The following is a 17409-nucleotide window of genomic DNA, read 5'->3' on the forward strand; positions in this document are numbered from 1 at the left end:
ACGTGTGAGAAATCCACCTGCGTTAGGTTGGTGGCGAAAATGGCATCTTTGGTTTTTCCGGGCCACGCGGGGCGTGGAAGAGGCTGGAGAAGAAGCGGGAGGCAGTGTGCCGCCGGTACGGGAAGCGTCCAGAGCTGTGCTCCAGTCGAAGAAGGGTGAGTTACACTGACCGCGTGGCGCGTTGTTTCTTGGCGAGAGGAGAGCTGTTAGCTTTTGGCCTCGCTTTTTAGCTCTGAAAGATTGCTTTGCCTTGTCGCAGCAAGGAATGCAACACTTTGGCAGATTTTTCTTTTGGTAAATTTCTATAGCAGACTTGGATCCACCGGAAGAGCGCCACACAAAGGCGTCGATAAGAAGTGAGCACTCGCTTCTGTATGAATGTCTGTTTGCCTTCAGCTGTGCCTGTATAAGCTTTCATTTTTCTACATAGTAAGAGCTTTGCCTTCTCGTAAATTTTCCTTGCTTTATGTATCTTTCGTCCGTGGGGAGCCGACCACGTGGTTGAACATTAGAGTTTGTTGGGTTACCGTCATCACTAACTGTCCGGTCTCATGTTTGTTTTAAAGAACGTTAACTGTTCATGATTGTGTGATGTGATATTGTTGCAACTTGGCCACCATACCTAGAAACTGCGTCTCCTCAAACCACGTTGGCATGCGGGCGTACTGCAAAACGTGTACCGTTTCACGAGTTATTGCGATCAGTTATCAGGCATCAGCAGTTGTATGAATGATTCACACCAATGATTTTAGGTGTAGATTATAACGGTGAATGTATCGATGCTTTTCGTTAATGTTTTAGGAATTAATGTTATCAGAAATTGTGTACATGCCTCCTTATTCATGTCTTAGGAATAAATGATTTTATCTACAATTTTCTCTTGCATTCCGAGGTTACGTTTTTACACCTAAGCCACTCACCTCGTAGCTTTCCCGTTAGCACATCCAACGCGTTTCCTTACAAACAGGTCCAGTGATTAGTTTCCCTTTTATTTTAAAACAAATGTCTTAGATTAAGTCTTATTTTCAGGTGTGTTGCTGGGAGCTGCACAGTGTTCTTGCATGTGCTATTTTATTTTAAATGGTTGATTCTCGTGAACAGTGCACGGGAAATACTATTAATTACATCGCATCCCCTATGAGCGATATCACGATGTATGCATTTTTATGAGTTTCTTGTCTGTGATCAAATTAATTTATTTTCCGACTCTACCAAACCGTTGATTAGTTGTATGGTTAGAGTCGGTGGCGACCCTAATCTTCTCACGTTAATTTCACAATGAATAAGCATTCCCATTCCCATTATTAACGTAATAACCCGTAGTAACAGGTTAGTTACAATGCGATGATGTTACAGTACACAAACACACTGGTGATTAAGGATAACGCATTAGATTGTGAATGTTTTCAGGACGCCTGTGCGTATACTACCAAACGGTTCAGCATGTCCTCACGAAATATCATGCAAAAAACTCATAAGGTGACCGATGTGCCCTCTCCGTCACCTGCACTACTTTGCCGTCCAACAATCTGTTCCTTGCTGTCCCAAGAGAGCATGAATTGGGCTTGCTTCTTCAGTTGGATGTGTGTGTTTTACACGTAGCGCTTCAGTGGTGAAGAGTAAGTTGTTGTTCAGTCTCCCCGCTGTATGACCCATATTGTACTTATAGGAAAGGGCAGACATTAGTACTGTATGGCACATATGGGCCATTACAATGTGTGATGTTCTACTATATGATCATTGCACTGCTGTTAACTGATTTGTGAGTGATAGATCATATCTGCCACTGGGTAAACAAGCTAAGCTTATTTCAGTCTCTTCACACAGGCAGTATTCAGGGACCGAATTGTTTGAGAAATGATGATCGTGTATATGGGTTACAAAATTGTTTGTAGATAAATTACTCTCATTCATAACTCTGGCTGTTTTGTCATTCTGTAAATAGGTAGGAAGCGTATGCACTATTAACGTGGTCAATTTTTACATGTTCCATTAAGTTTCGGGTGTGCAGCTGCAAGAATTCTCCTTCTTCTTCTAACATTTCGGCTGTATAACGTTCAGCCATCTTCAGAGTGAGCCGCAAGACTGCAGCTCCAGTTTTTTTTTTTCTTTTCTTTATTGTGGTATCATTCCCCTGCCCCATATGGGCAGGGGAGGGCTGTCAGCGCTTCAGCTCTTCAGCCGATTGACATGGCAATTAAAAGAAGAATAAAATGTTACATACATAAGGCGATATAAAAGGGGAGTAAAGGGAGAAAATTGAGGTAAAAATAGAGTGATATGGAGACGTTCATCGGGGACAGTTAAAAAAGTCACCAGAAAGTTAAAAAACACAGTTGGCGATTCTTAAATCAAAGAGAAGACACTGAATGGACATGCACAGGTTAAAAGTCGGCCACAGCATTAAAAACACTCCAGTACAACACACTTAAAACCCACTTATAGCACACACGACGAAGAACAAAACTGCCAGGTGGGACGTGCCGAGGGAAAGGTCAGAGAGGATGGAAAAGGAGGGGAGAGCAAGGGGCAGCAGGGGAAGCGGCGGGATGAAGAGAGTAGGGGCGTCAGCGGGTACACGAAGGCAGCTCTAGTGCTCACTTCGTCCCTTTATACTCGTGTACCGCGCAACTGCTCATGCGGCCACAGATGCAAATGCGCCAGAGACGTTGGTCGGCGGCAGAGACGTGCACAATGCGCGAGTTACATCTATGATTCCGCAGTCGATCTGTGCTGGCATGTCGATATATCACTGTGAGCTGCACTGTGACGACGTCTTTTTATGTTTATTACAGCAAGTGCCGGATTCCATGGTTTATCAAGGTTGAAACCACTATCTCTATTAATTAAATAGGTCGTCAAGCGAATCTCAATTACCTCCTTCACTATCGAGTCCCAAAAAGATGATGTAGTTGCCAAAATTTCGACGTTGTCATACAACATACTGTGACCAGTGTCAATACAGTGCTCTGCCACTGCCGACTTTCTATGTTGTAAAGGTCATGTGTCCTCCGGTGTTCTGTACATCTTTCTAGGTTAGTATGAGTTGTTTGTCCAATGTAAGAAAGGTCACATTCACACGGAATTTTGTAAACTCCAGTTTTTCGGAGCAGCAAATCAACTTTGACGGAGCCCACGAGTGCAGCTGTCTTGGGTGGAGGACGAAAAATGACTTTTACTTTGCGTCTGCTGAGAATCCGTCCTATATTTGATGAGAGGCTACCCACATATGGCAGGAAGGCGATTTAAAGGTTTCTTCGTCTTCTTCTGCTTTCTTTGTGGCCTCTTCCGGTTTCATTTTCAGTGCCTTCTGTATTTTATGTGGGGAGTACCCATTGTCTTCAAACACTCTTTGTAAGTGGGAAAGTTCATCTTGCAGACTGCTTTTTTCAGAAATAATATGCGCTCTATGGGTCAAAGTTCGGAGAACACTCATCGTCTGGGTAGGATGGTGGTAGCTATTTGCACGTAAATACAAATCGGCTTCCGATGCACTTCATGTTGAAAGGGTCCTGTAGCCACCTTTCATTGCCAACTCTCGTAGTGGTCAAGTCGGCAAAGAGGTTTCCGCTACTTGTAAGAAATCCACCTGCGTTAGGTTGGTGGCGGAAATGGCATCCTGGGTTTTTCCGGTCCACGCGGAGCGTGGAAGAGGCTGGAGAAGCGGGAGTCAGTCTGCCGCCGGTACGGGAAGCGTCCAGAGCTGTGCTCCAGTAGAAGAAGGGTGAGTTGGACTGACCGCGTGGCGCGTTGTCACATAGAGAGGGGAGCTTTTAGCTTTTGGTCTCGAATCTCGTCTTATAAAGATTTATTTGCTGGGTTGCAGCAGGGAATGCAAGGCTTTTGTAAACTTTCAGTTTGATTTCCAATGCAGTCTTGACTTTGATCCGTGAGAGGAACGCAGCACAAAGGAGTTGCATATGTTGAATTGCCCTCGGTTCAGTGTGAATGTTTATGTGCCTACAATTGTGTGTGTATGCTTCTAATCTTTTCCGGATCTTGGTAATTTTTGTGTATTTGTGAATTTTCTTTGTCTCATGTGATTAAAATTTGGCCACAGTCCATAGAAATTGTCTCCGCGGACCGAGTGGGCCCGCGAGTCTGTTATGAAACGTGTCGTATTTCACAAGCAATTGTACATAGTTAGCATGCAACAGCAGGCTATAGATGCACTACATCAATGTTTTAAGGAATAAATAATTTTGCCTTCAATCTTATCTTGTGTACCGATGTTACGTCGCCGTTACCTTCGCCATTTCCCTTGTAGTTTGCCTTGTTGGCCCACCGATAGCGTTTCCATGTGCACAGGTGTAGTGATTAGTGTCCCTTTTTTTATCTGAAGCAAATGCTCTGGAAGAGATTGTGTTTTCACGAATCTTGCTGCAGGCTGCACTTACGCATGGTGTTCACGTCCTATTTACTTTACTCAATATTTGATTCACGGGAAGAATGCCTGGATCATATTAATAACTTCATCCCATTCTTTATCAATGACTTTACAATGAATGTTCTTTTGTGAGTTTTTATTATTAATAAATTAAGTAATTTTCCGACTCAGTGCTACCTCTTTTTGTCGTGTGGCTAGAGTTGGTGGCGACCCTATCTTTTATATTGATTTCAGTGTCAAGTAGCATTTTCTTATTCAAAGTGCGCGTGGCTCTTTTAGCTATCAGGATACATTCAAAGGGCGCTTCATGCTTCTTGCACATAGCGTCCCTGTATTCACGCCACTTACACATGGCTTACCCTGCTCACGGATTTCGGTAAACCAGAGATCTTCTGATGCGCAGTGAGGATTAGTTATTTTCGGTTGGAAGTGCTAATTGGTATATTGTCTTTCTGTGATACTGAATTTACGTGAATTTGTGATATAGGTGTGCATTTTCTTACATGTTTTATCTTGTATATGTATTATTGTATAAATATTGTGATTTAGTATTCAATTGTGTTACAAGGTTGGGTTGATTCTTGTCCTGTGGCGTGTACCGGTGTCATATAGTAAATCTTGGGTGCTTTTTGGGGACTGTGAGTCCATTAGGAGACTTTGGCATTATTCTTGTTGTATTTTGGAGCACGGAGTAACTATCCTTATGATGGAGACGCGTAGCCGTTCAGGGAGCCGCGATCGGAAAAACCTGCCAGAAAATAACCCTGAACAAGGACGAGGTCAAAACGTCGAGTCCGACCAGGAACGAAACGCGGAAAACGCAAGTACAAGTGTTGTCCATCCTGAGCCCGCTGTAGTGATTTCGAATCATTCGATAGATGCAAATTCATTACAGGCTATGCTACGACAATTACTAGACAGTAATAGGAGACATATCGAGGAAGTGAATAAAAAACAAGCAGAAGAAAATAGGAGACATATCGAGGAAGTGAATAAAAAACAAGCAGAAGAAAATAGGAGATATAGCGAGGAAGTGAATAAAAAACAAGCAGAAGAAAATAGGAGATATAGCGAGGAAGTGAATAAAAAACAAGCAGAAGAAAATAGGAGGCATATCGAGGAAGCAAATAAAAGATTGACTAGTGAAATAGTACAGGGTGTTGGGGAGAAACTGGCGATCATTGACCAACGCATCTCCGCCTTAGAAGAGGGGCAGCAAGTCATTAGCAAGCAGGTGATGGAGCAAGAAGAAAGGTTCGCTGGGAATATACGTATACTAGCAGAACAATGCCAGAGTGAACGAGCGGCTCTTGAGTCCCGAGTAGGACAAAATTCCGCCAGGGATCTCCGCGCGTTAGCAGAACAATGCCAGAGTGACCACGCGGCTCTTGTGTGCCGAATAGAGGACACTGCGGCTAAGTGCCCGGTCCATATTAGCGCGCAGGTAGAAACCCTCAGCCAGGCGATAATAGCTCTCGAGCGAGAGCAAGGGCTTAAGCAAACACAACAAGACACGGCCCACCGAGAGATGCGAGAAGAAATAGCCAGGATCTCAGACGCAGTGGCGCGTAAGTCTGACAATAACAGGGAAACGATTACCTCGTCATCAGCGGATGCAGACGAAATACGGTCGATAACGAAATGTTCGCGTGGACAGTGTGAAATAAAAATACAACAAAGAGGGGTTACCGAGGGAATATGTGAGCGCATGGCCCGTTTAGAACTTCACCTAAAAGGGTTAAAGGCCCATGAAGTTGAAAGAAATGAACGAAAGGGCCATTATTCCGACGATGATTCCGGGAACGATGGAGAATTTGATCATCGTTATGATCACGGATCTCGTACCAGGTGGGAAGGGCGCGGATCCCCTCAGGAACGTTCGCCAAGGGAAACTCACGAAGTTGACTTTAAACATTTTCTGACCGTGAGGAAGTTTGAAGTCTTCCGTAACTCGGCTACGGGGATTCACCCGCGGGCCTGGTTACAGCAGTTCGAGTTCTCCCTCCCTCCTACGTGGCCCAATGCGCACAAGATAGAGTATATGTGCGGCTACCTCGAAGGTGAGCCAGCGGCGCGGATGAGGTCAATTGCACGCAATTGCTACACTGTCGGGGAGTTTCGTCTACACTTCCTGTCGATCTATTGGTCAGTGGCAGCGCAGAGTCGTGTAAAACACGGACTCATTAAGCTACCAGAGTTAAACAGGTCGAAATTCTCCAGCCCTGTGCAGATGTTCGAGCACATGCTGCAGGCGAATGAACATCTTGACGATCCTTATGGACCTGCGGAAATTATTCGTATTTGCCTGGGAAAGTTTCCAATGCAGTTGCGGCACGTTATCCTTGCAGGACGATGTAAGGATGACGTAGAGAGTTTTCGCAATCTTCTTTTAGAGCTTCAGTGTGATGCGAATGGCACCACGCAGAATTACGGTCAGAGCGCCTACGAGCAGCGGCCGCGCGAGCGAAGCCGCAGCCGTAGAGACAGGTGGCACTCCAGACGTAACGGGTCGCCTCAGAGTTACAGGGCGCGCGAGCGTTGGCAGCGTCGCGATTCCTCACGGAACGCGGGCAGAACGAACGATGCCAATCGTCATCATTCGCCGAGAGTAAATCAAAGACACCCCCGGGAGTTTAGAAGATATGGTAATGAGCAGAGATATTGGAGTAATTATAGCGGACCTAGGAACGGTAGTCGCAACCGACCACAAAATAATTATCGAACAAGCGACAACAGGGGTGCTCTAAACAGTACGGGTGGTCCGCCAGTGGGTGTTGAAATTCGTTCCGCAAACCCGCTGCACAATCAGCCAAATACCTCTAATCAAAGGAATCAATGACTATTGGCTGACTCGGTTGGCGTCAACTTAATGAGGACCGGTGCTGTTGATGATACTGATGTGCATTTGATAAAGGAAGACGTTATTATGGAAGATTTGTTGAGGGAGGGCCACAGTATTGTTGTGCCTGCGGTAAACCCAGTCGTGTCTGTTTAGTACATTTACAGTGTATATTTTCCAATGTTTTCATTCACTCTGGTGTGTTTAAAATTAAAGTGTATATTTTCTGTGAATTGTAAAGGGTCCCCCAATATATGCGTAGTTATTTCTTCTTGTCAGCAGAAAGGAGTAATGTTGTGCAGTTTCAAAACATCTGAATGTAAATGATTATGAGGCTCAGATCAAGTGTTTCCTATTACAGTAAGATGGCTTTTGTTTTTTGATGACTAAAAAGGTATCGGACGTATTGACGTGGCGAGGAATTGGACGTAAGGTAATTCTTGATGATAAATTACAGTTGTAATGTTCTTATTCCCCTTAGGTGAGGATGATTCAGTGAGATTTTTGAAATGTACTGCGATGTTAATGAAGCAACTTGGTGACTTGTAGGTGAAGGACTTGTGTATGAAGGGAGACTAATAGTGTTTGATTTTCAGAGTTGCCATCTTATAAGATATTAGGAAAGTGTAACTTGCCGTCACATACTACTAGGTACGGTTGAGGACACCAGAATGTGAAACCCCAGAAGACGTAAATGGAAACAGCTTATTAACTCAAGCAACTTGATATTTAATAGAGAATCAGTGCGACTACCTCCAAGCTGAAATAACATGACGGTAGGTGAGGATCCCTGGGGACATGTGGTGAGTAAGTGCGTAATCATTATGAGTATCTTATGATAGCAGTAAGTTGGGTACTCATGGCCCTGGACAATGGATTTCTTTTGACAGTATTTTTTTATGTACTTATAGGACGAAGTGTTTATGTGTTTGCTAATAGGATAGGATGATTTTTATTGCCATTTTTATGCCCACTGACCTTTTGCATTAGGCTGTTGAATAGATGTTGAAACATTTACCATTTCAGATGTGACTTGAATGAACCTTCTGTGTCTCATTAATCATAACTTTTATTATGCAATGTCCATAGAAAAGAAGTCTCGGAAATTTTTCACAGATCAGCAAACATGTTCTGCAAACCTTGGAGGAGCAGTCAATGAACAACGATATGGGTATTGGTGTTGAAAGGAATATTTTGTTTGTATGTGGGAATTGTAGTCGGGCTGTATGGTGATGGTGACTAGTACGAGCTGTGTAGATTGTGCGTGAGAGCGTAGTTAGGAGTAGGTAGAGTTTTGTGTCTGTAGCTAGCAGCGGCGCCAAATCCTATCCAAATCCTGACCAAACCTTGTACAAGATCTACCCTGAATGATTGACAGCAGATGTAATGCTGGAACTATATTTTATAAAAAGGATTTTTTGTTTGTTTGAATATTGGTTATTTAATTTTCTTCGTTGTTCTTCTTATTAGTAATGTTAAGAAGGCCCTTTTTGTCAAGTTAATTTTGGGCACTATTCCATGTATTGATCAGGAGTGAGAAACTCCGAAGATTTTGTGGTAATCTGTACACATGATATTTTGTAACGATCCCTGTGAGCGCAGTTCTTAAGTGGGTGCAAGGCCGCCTAGGGAGCCTCCGCCTCAGAAAGCACAGGGCTTGGTCCACCGGCAGGCGTTGCCGAACCCTGGTATCAACGGCGAAGCAGTGATGCGGCGAGCGGTCACAGCAGTTTCCCCGTCAGAGGGGAGGGGATGCTGGTCTTCCCCCAGGCGCAGGCTCACACCGGAGCCCGCAGGCGTGTCAACACGGCAGCGCCAGCTGATGGCCGGCGTTCCACCCCATGCGCTAGTCATCTGACAAGCGAAAGGGAAAGTATGACGCACACCAGGCGAGGCCGCCGATTCCTGAGCGCCGCTAGTCCAGACGGCTGCTGCGGTGAGGTAACGCCCACTGCCCGGAGGGACACGGGTCCCACCACTGACGCATCAGCTGAGACGGTGCAAAGAGGTGAGAAGCGGGTCTCAAGCTCGACACCCGCACGAGTTTACGTCGACCTCGATGCGACGCAGAAGAGCGCGTGTCTCCCCATTGACACGACAATAGACGGGGGCGTGTGTCAGTAAAACACATTCCTCCACAACACACGGACGACAACCGCCAAGCCGCCTTCTCGATGATGAGGCAGGGCCCACAAGTGGCGATGTCCTGCAAATCTGCAACGCCGAACCATCCCACAGTATGGACGCAGAGGGTGGAAACGGGCACGAGGCAACGTCGCGGGGTGCTGTCTAGGATGATCAACCTGGGTTACAATGGACGTTACAATCAACGCCGCTGCGAACTCCCCAGTTCAGTGTTGTGGTCCCCTAGTAGCTTATCCTCCAAGTCGCCTTTAGAAGAGACGCCCACCCCAGCACCTAAAGAGAATACCCAGTGAAACAACCATGTGACGAAAATGAAAAATGACAGCGTGTCAACGAGTTGATTTCTGGATGTGTTTTTGTACTCATGTCTTATTTTCCATAGGTGATTATTTACCAGCTGTCATACCATTGGGTTCATTAATGATTTTGTATCACTGTATTTGTTGTGAATATTGTATTTTGCACTTTCACTTGCATGTTTTTATATATGTCAGCACCAGATGATACTGCTTTGGTTCGTGATAATGATTTTGCATCATTGTATTTGTTTATATATTTATATATATATTATGTACCTGTTCACCTATGTCTCTATGTTAACTTTTGATAGTTGGTTAAGGCAATTTTAAAATAATATCTCATGGTTGTGGTCGTAGTAGGTCAGATGACATGATGTTAGCGTAGGATATCACGCTTAATTTAATTTGTTCTGTTTGCTTTGCGGACCGCATGAGGTCACAATTATTGACTAAGGTCAGATAAAGCTCACTTGGATATAAGAGATTAATCAACTCTTTTGTGCTGCTGTTTACTGTTGCAATTGTTACTCGTTAGGGTATGTTTGTTTCGAAGACTGTTGGCGAATCTCCTAGCATGGCGAGAAAATTCGCGGCACAGTCTTCTCCGGGACGTTTGGGGTGATGAAAGGGTCCTGTAGCCACCTTTCATTGCCAACTCTCGTAGTGGTCAAGTCGGCAAAGAGGTTTCCGCTACTTGTAAGAAATCCACCTGCGTTAGGTTGGTGGCGGAAATGGCATCCTGGGTTTTTCCGGTCCACGCGGAGCGTGGAAGAGGCTGGAGAAGCGGGAGTCAGTCTGCCGCCGGTACGGGAAGCGTACACAGCTGTGCTCCAGTAGAAGAAGGGTGAGTTGGACTGACCGCGTGGCGCGTTGTCACATAGAGAGGGGAGCTTTTAGCTTTTGGTCTCGAATCTCGTCTTATAAAGATTTATTTGCTGGGTTGCAGCAGGGAATGCAAGGCTTTTGTAAACTTTCAGTTTGATTTCCAATGCAGTCTTGACTTTGATCCGTGAGAGGAACGCAGCACAAAGGAGTTGCATATGTTGAATTGCCCTCGGTTCAGTGTGAATGTTTATGTGCCTACAATTGTGTGTGTATGCTTCTAATCTTTTCCGGATCTTGGTAATTTTTGTGTATTTGTGAATTTTCTTTGTCTCATGTGATTAAAATTTGGCCACAGTCCATAGAAATTGTCTCCGCGGACCGAGTGGGCCCGCGAGTCTGTTATGAAACGTGTCGTATTTCACAAGCAATTGTACATAGTTAGCATGCAACAGCAGGCTATAGATGCACTACATCAATGTTTTAAGGAATAAATAATTTTGCCTTCAATCTTATCTTGTGTACCGATGTTACGTCGCCGTTACCTTCGCCATTTCCCTTGTAGTTTGCCTTGTTGGCCCACCGATAGCGTTTCCATGTGCACAGGTGTAGTGATTAGTGTCCCTTTTTTTATCTGAAGCAAATGCTCTGGAAGAGATTGTGTTTTCACGAATCTTGCTGCAGGCTGCACTTACGCATGGTGTTCACGTCCTATTTACTTTACTCAATATTTGATTCACGGGAAGAATGCCTGGATCATATTAATAACTTCATCCCATTCTTTATCAATGACTTTACAATGAATGTTCTTTTGTGAGTTTTTATTATTAATAAATTAAGTAATTTTCCGACTCAGTGCTACCTCTTTTTGTCGTGTGGCTAGAGTTGGTGGCGACCCTATCTTTTATATTGATTTCAGTGTCAAGTAGCATTTTCTTATTCAAAGTGCGCGTGGCTCTTTTAGCTATCAGGATACATTCAAAGGGCGCTTCATGCTTCTTGCACATAGCGTCCCTGTATTCACGCCACTTACAATGTCCCAAAGTGCCATCCTCTCTGCGCCGAACAAGAACATCCAAGAATGGAAGGCATCCCTCCTTTTATTTGATCGTGGAGGGAGTTCAGATGTCTTCAGAAGTCTTGCAAGTTATCTTGTGGCTCACTCTGAAGATGGCTGAACGTTATGCAGCCGAAATATTAGAAGAAGAAGGAGAATTCTTGCGGCTGCACTCCCGAAACTTAATGGAACAGTCTTTGCGTCGCCAGAACCTTAAGATTCACAATTTTCATATGTATTTTATGTCTCTTGTACAGTGTAATTTTATGTAGACCTGTGGTTCCCTTTGTCTTGAGCTTATTGTGAATCTTGTGTAATCATTCTGGATTGTTTTTGTTCCATGGATTTGTCCAATGCAAATTAATTGCCCCATTTTCAATACTATAGTTAATATCCCTTTTAACTTCTGGGGCTTATTGCATCACCTTACTAATTATTCTGTTAACCATTTTTGCATTCTGTCTTCACTGAGCAAGCCTCGATCTGTTACAATTTTTTTTTTATTGCCGCTCTCGTAACTCAACATTTTTATCAAAGTTTTGAATTTATTGTAAAATGAAAATTGATGCATGTTTGTGAATAAAATATTAAAGATTATATTTGCTCACAAGTGAACGTAGCCCTACTACAACCCTGTCTTACTACGCGACGTTGACCTCATGAAACAGTTGCGTGAGTCTGTTCCGCGACGTGGCTGTCTCGCCCTTTCATTTACATAAGCCACCCGCCTCCGTAGCCGGAGCCGCAAACGCACACCTGTGCGGTGGCGCTCGACTTGGAAGCAAGCCAGTTAGAATCCTGGCGCTGGATGAAATTCTCACTACCAGTGTTCGATCGGCAGGAAGAGGAATGGTGGTGGTGTAAATTTTCCTGATCAACAGTCGCTGTACCAAGACCCTGGAATAAATTACAAAACTCTCCGCAGTACCTCATGAAATCAGGACATATGACACTGCTGACGGTGATCCATCTGTCAGATGGGCACTTTAAATTCTTTTGACGCCCTCGGAGTTATTTGAGAAAAATAGACTATTTGCCATGACCCAGTTTCACCCTATCCCATGTCTCACCATCATCATCATCATCATCATCATCATCATACAGCCCTAAAATTACACTATAAAGCATCTGTTACACTCATCTACACTCCGCGAAACAAATGAATACTACACAGTTACACCAAGTTATGGCGGCGAACTCTGTGTCCATGTTTGAAAATTCGTAGAAAGTGCGTTGTCAAACGACCATATGTCACAGGATCAGCGTATTCACCTCGACAACAACTATAAGAAAATACTATATAAAAGCCGCAATTTACACACACAAAAAACGAGATGTAGACTCATTTCCCTTCGTAAATGCATACTAAACAGAAAAATAAAAATTACGTTTCGCTGTTTGCATACGACATGTTCATTGTGTAGCAGACCAGCTACCAACATAAATACCCAATAGCTTCTAGTAAAGTATGTAAACTGATGCATACATCCACACTCTTGTCAATTAAGCCACTACTATAACTTTAGACATATCTCAGCTGTGAACGTGAACAAATGATGTTTAATATTTTACAGCAATAATTCATTCACTGTTATAAATATTTTGTACTAAAAGTTTCGATAAATGTTAATATGTAACAACAATTTTACAATAAAAAAATAAAATGACCCACTGAAGATAGCACAAAAAGTGCTGAAACATGTCTGGGAAAAACGAAACTGAAAAGTGTCTTGCATAAGGCGGAATTCCTCGTCCAAAAATTTACAAAGTTCGACAACAGACTGACACTACCTTGTGTGATTCACGGTGATACAGATTATGTTCCAGAACCAGCTGCTACTTGCAGTCTTTGTAGTGACTCCGGTTAGCTTTCGATCAGGTACGTATGCATACACCTTTCAGCATTGCCTTCTACATACAATGCAGCGATTGCAGGAAATGGTTGAACTACTGTATGCGATCGCTGAGACAGTAAATAGGTTTTTGTTACAAAACTGGAAATGTGCACTAAGGAAAATTAGCGTTTCGCTGGGCTGAGGGGTGGAGCGTTTATAGGAGCTGACGTAAAACCAGAGATTACTGTCATATCCTTGGCACTTACAGGGGTGTTCCTCATATTGTCTGCAATACGAGCTACATGTCTTCCGTACAGTCCCTGTCGTGTTCTACAGTCTTCGCAATGACGACAGACGTTTCTTGATCACGAACCTACGTGAACAAAACGACAGTGCATGAGAGTAAAGAAGAAGTTCAGGAAAACGATGGTCGTATTTCGCTGGTTCCGTATAGCATGGAAAAATATAAATCATTTACACACAGTACTTCAGTAATGTACCAAGAGAGGAGGTGTAGTATAAATTTCAGACTTATGGGTTCACTAAATTTTCTGATGTGTTCCCATGAAAAGTGCGAGTCTCAACCGAAATCCAGTGAACTCAAGATACTGAAGTCATATGCCCTGACGAACATGAGTTTAATTCAGTTAACCAAACAGATATTTTAATACCTATGTGTCACCAATGAATCGTTTCTACTGCATGATCATTTACCTCGAAATTAAAATTTTGAAATTTTGTTAACAGGCACAACAATAGCGAAACTGAGTAGCATAGAACTTGCTGTGTGTGATAAGCATTCAACTATAAGACACGAGAAGAGTATTCAGATTTACATTTGTTCGAGTAGAAACTGACGTTCTGCTGTTTGCCAACGTTTTTAAAAACTTTCATAGTCTATGTCTTAAATCATATGAAATGGATCCAGCCCATTGCATTACCTCGTCTGGCTTGCCTCTGCTAAAAATTACTGGAGAGAAGATATTAAACAAGTCCAGTTTGGTGAAAGAGGTGTTGGAGACGGTACTGTCCATTGTTCTTGCAGTCATGCAGTTGCTAACAATGGATTCACGGTCGTTTATGATGACAAAAGTGAAGGCTCTTACATCATATATCTTGATGTGAATAGCCTGTAGCTGAGTGATGATGCAATTTTTCTCACTGTCCAGTTTCATTGACTTCCTCCAGAGATTGTGAAAATGTTGTCGCGCAATATGTACCAAATGACCTGAACACAGGTTACATATTAGAAATAGACCTGAATACCATGAAGGTATTGACGATTTACATTCGGATTTGTCCCAGTAGCCGCAAAGATATTTCACCACTATCAGGGACTAAGAAACCCAAGAAATTGCCCTCAACCTTGCATGATTCGTAAAACTACATCATTCATTACATAAATCTGAAATAATATTTTCAAAATAAATTGGTTTTAAACAAAGATTCGCCGAATATTTTCTTTTGAGGATCTCCCTCGGTGGAGCAGTATATTAAGTTTATCGCACAAAACTGTATGAATTCAACCAGTAAGTTTGAGAAGAACTTTTTCAAACTGATGAATGATAGTATGCTTGGATAAACTATGTAAAATGTGCCACAGATGCGTCATAAAGACTAGTAACATCCTGCAAAGTCACATTTGAAACAGCTGCCAAACCAAATTTTCAAAGGGCGATACTTTTAGCTATGATTTAGTTGTCATTGAGCAGGCTTAATGTGGTCTTCGATGAACCCATATAGTGTCCCTTTTGAAATATTCAAGCCGATATATTTGAAGTAAATAATAAAAGGACTCTGAATAATATTATATGGACATAAACGACAAATTAATTATGAAAATGTATTAAATTAGCTTCAAAGAAAGACTATATCGATTGGAGTGTAATAAAAAGACATTATTTATGTTAGATGAGATCGTAGTGCATAACGTTCTCGAAACTAACGTTATTCTCTTTGTCATTATATATAAGAGAAAAAAGATATTTAAAATTACTTCGAGTCGGATCTTTTCTTCTGCTGCATGTAAGGTACGCTTGCTATTGTAAAGCGGTAGCTTTTGTTCTATTTGTTCTCGTACGTAGCGAATAACTCAAGTGTGTATTCTGCGCTTAGTGAAAATATATTTACAAAAAGTGTTTGAATTGTGTTACTTAAAGAAACCATGCAAACAATTCTTCCTGGATTAATAATTGTAAGAAGTTATTTAGCATTTTTTCAGTCTCTGCGAAGCGAGCAGAGGTGATCTTTGACTGGCAACAATTGGCCGTCATTACGCGGCGTATTTATTTTATTTATTTATTTATTTATTTATTTTTGTAACATATCAGCACAGCCGGAGCAGAAAGAATCATTTCAAGTTATTCAATTAACTAAAGTGCAAAGCTTTTATTTCGTCAAAAAAATGCATTTCAAAGATACGATTTATTCTATGTCAGTGAACTTAGCCTGCATTACATTTCGCCGAAAGCATTTGAAATAATTTGTAGGGAGCCTGGCGTTCATTTGAAACATAATTTAATATTTATCTTTGGCCACCTACGTATATATTAACACTTTCTTGTGTTTCACTTAATAATAATAATAATAATAATAATAATAATAATAATAATAATAATAATTAATAACCACAGAAAGGAAGGGATAATATACCCATTGCAGCTGGAATGCCATTTTTTATATTTTCAGGACAGTTTCTTTCAAAAATTCCAGCCAAATTATATAGAATTGTGCTACCATATACGGACAGACACACACTGATAAACCAAAACGTTATGGCCACTGCCCTATGTGAGGTTGGATGTCACATGGTGGCTTTGCGAAAACGTGACACGGTAAGGAATGTACCGGGTGATCAAAAAGTCAGTATAAATTTGAAAACTTAATAAACCACGGAATAATGTAGATAAAGAGGTAAAAATTGACACACATGCTTGGAAAGACATGGGGTTTTATTAGAACAACAAAAAATAAAACAAAGTTCACAAAATGTCCGACAGATGGCGCTGGGCAGCAAAACGTCAGTGATTGCGCATGACAATCGTGTATAAAAGGAGCTGTAATGAGAGAGAGAATCAGATGCGCCAGCAGTCGCAGCATGTTGACGTTACCTGAAACGGCGCTTTTAGTGAAGCTGTATTATCAGAATGGGGAATGTGCTAGTTCAGCGTTACGATCCTATTGCCATAGGAAGGGGATTCGAACAGGCAAAGGTCCGTTGACAAATGCAGCTGTGGCGAGAATGATTTCCAAGTTCGAAGCCACGGGTTGTTTAGACGATAGACCCCGTAGTGGCCGACCGTAATGCTGCTGACACAGTTCAGGAAGAAATGGAGACTGTAGCAGGTTCGTCTATGCACGGGGAAGTCAGCGCTCGTGCAGTCGCACGTCGCACCGGCATTCCATACACTACTGTTTGGTTGGCACTTAGGCGTACCCTCCGATGCTATCCGTACAAAATCCATCGGCATCATGAACTGTTACCTGGCGATTTAGTGAAGCGGAGGGCATTTGCGGTGTGGGCGTTTCAAAATATGGCGGAAGATGTCGATTGGTTGAGTAACGTGTTGTGGACCGACGAAGCTCATTTCACGCTGCGAGGGTCTGTCAACGCCCACAACTGCAGAATTTGGGCTACCGAAAATCCTAGAACTGTCGTGGAAACTCCATTGCACGACGAGAAAGTCACGGTATGGATTGGATTTACCACATCTACCGTTATTGGGTCTTTCTTCTTCGAGGAAATGCGTGATTCTAGTTTTGTAATTGCTACCGTGACGGGTGAGAGGTACGCCGATATGTTACAGAATCGCATCATCCCCAGCCTGGCTGATAAACACCTCCTGGAACGTACGATATTTATGCAGGATGGCGCTCCACCCCATATTGCTACACGCGTGAAAGATCTCTTGCGCGCGTCGTTTGGTGATGATCGTGTGCTCAGCCGCCACTTTCGTCATGCTTGGCCTCCCACGTCCCCAGACCTCAGTCCGTGCTATTATTGGCTTTGGGGTTACCTGAAGTCG

At 42.8% G+C, this 17409-nt stretch overlaps 1 protein-coding gene across 1 annotated transcript in view; it reads right to left on the reverse strand.

Annotated features, from left to right (window-relative positions):
- LOC126252459 (putative inorganic phosphate cotransporter) overlaps positions 1 to 17409 on the reverse strand; it is a 159038-nt gene that overhangs the window by 30920 nt on the left and 110709 nt on the right. The window lies entirely within an intron of this gene.

The sequence above is a fragment of the Schistocerca nitens genome, chromosome 4 (genome assembly GCF_023898315.1).
Source record: "Schistocerca nitens isolate TAMUIC-IGC-003100 chromosome 4, iqSchNite1.1, whole genome shotgun sequence".
NCBI lineage: Eukaryota > Metazoa > Arthropoda > Insecta > Orthoptera > Acrididae > Schistocerca > Schistocerca nitens.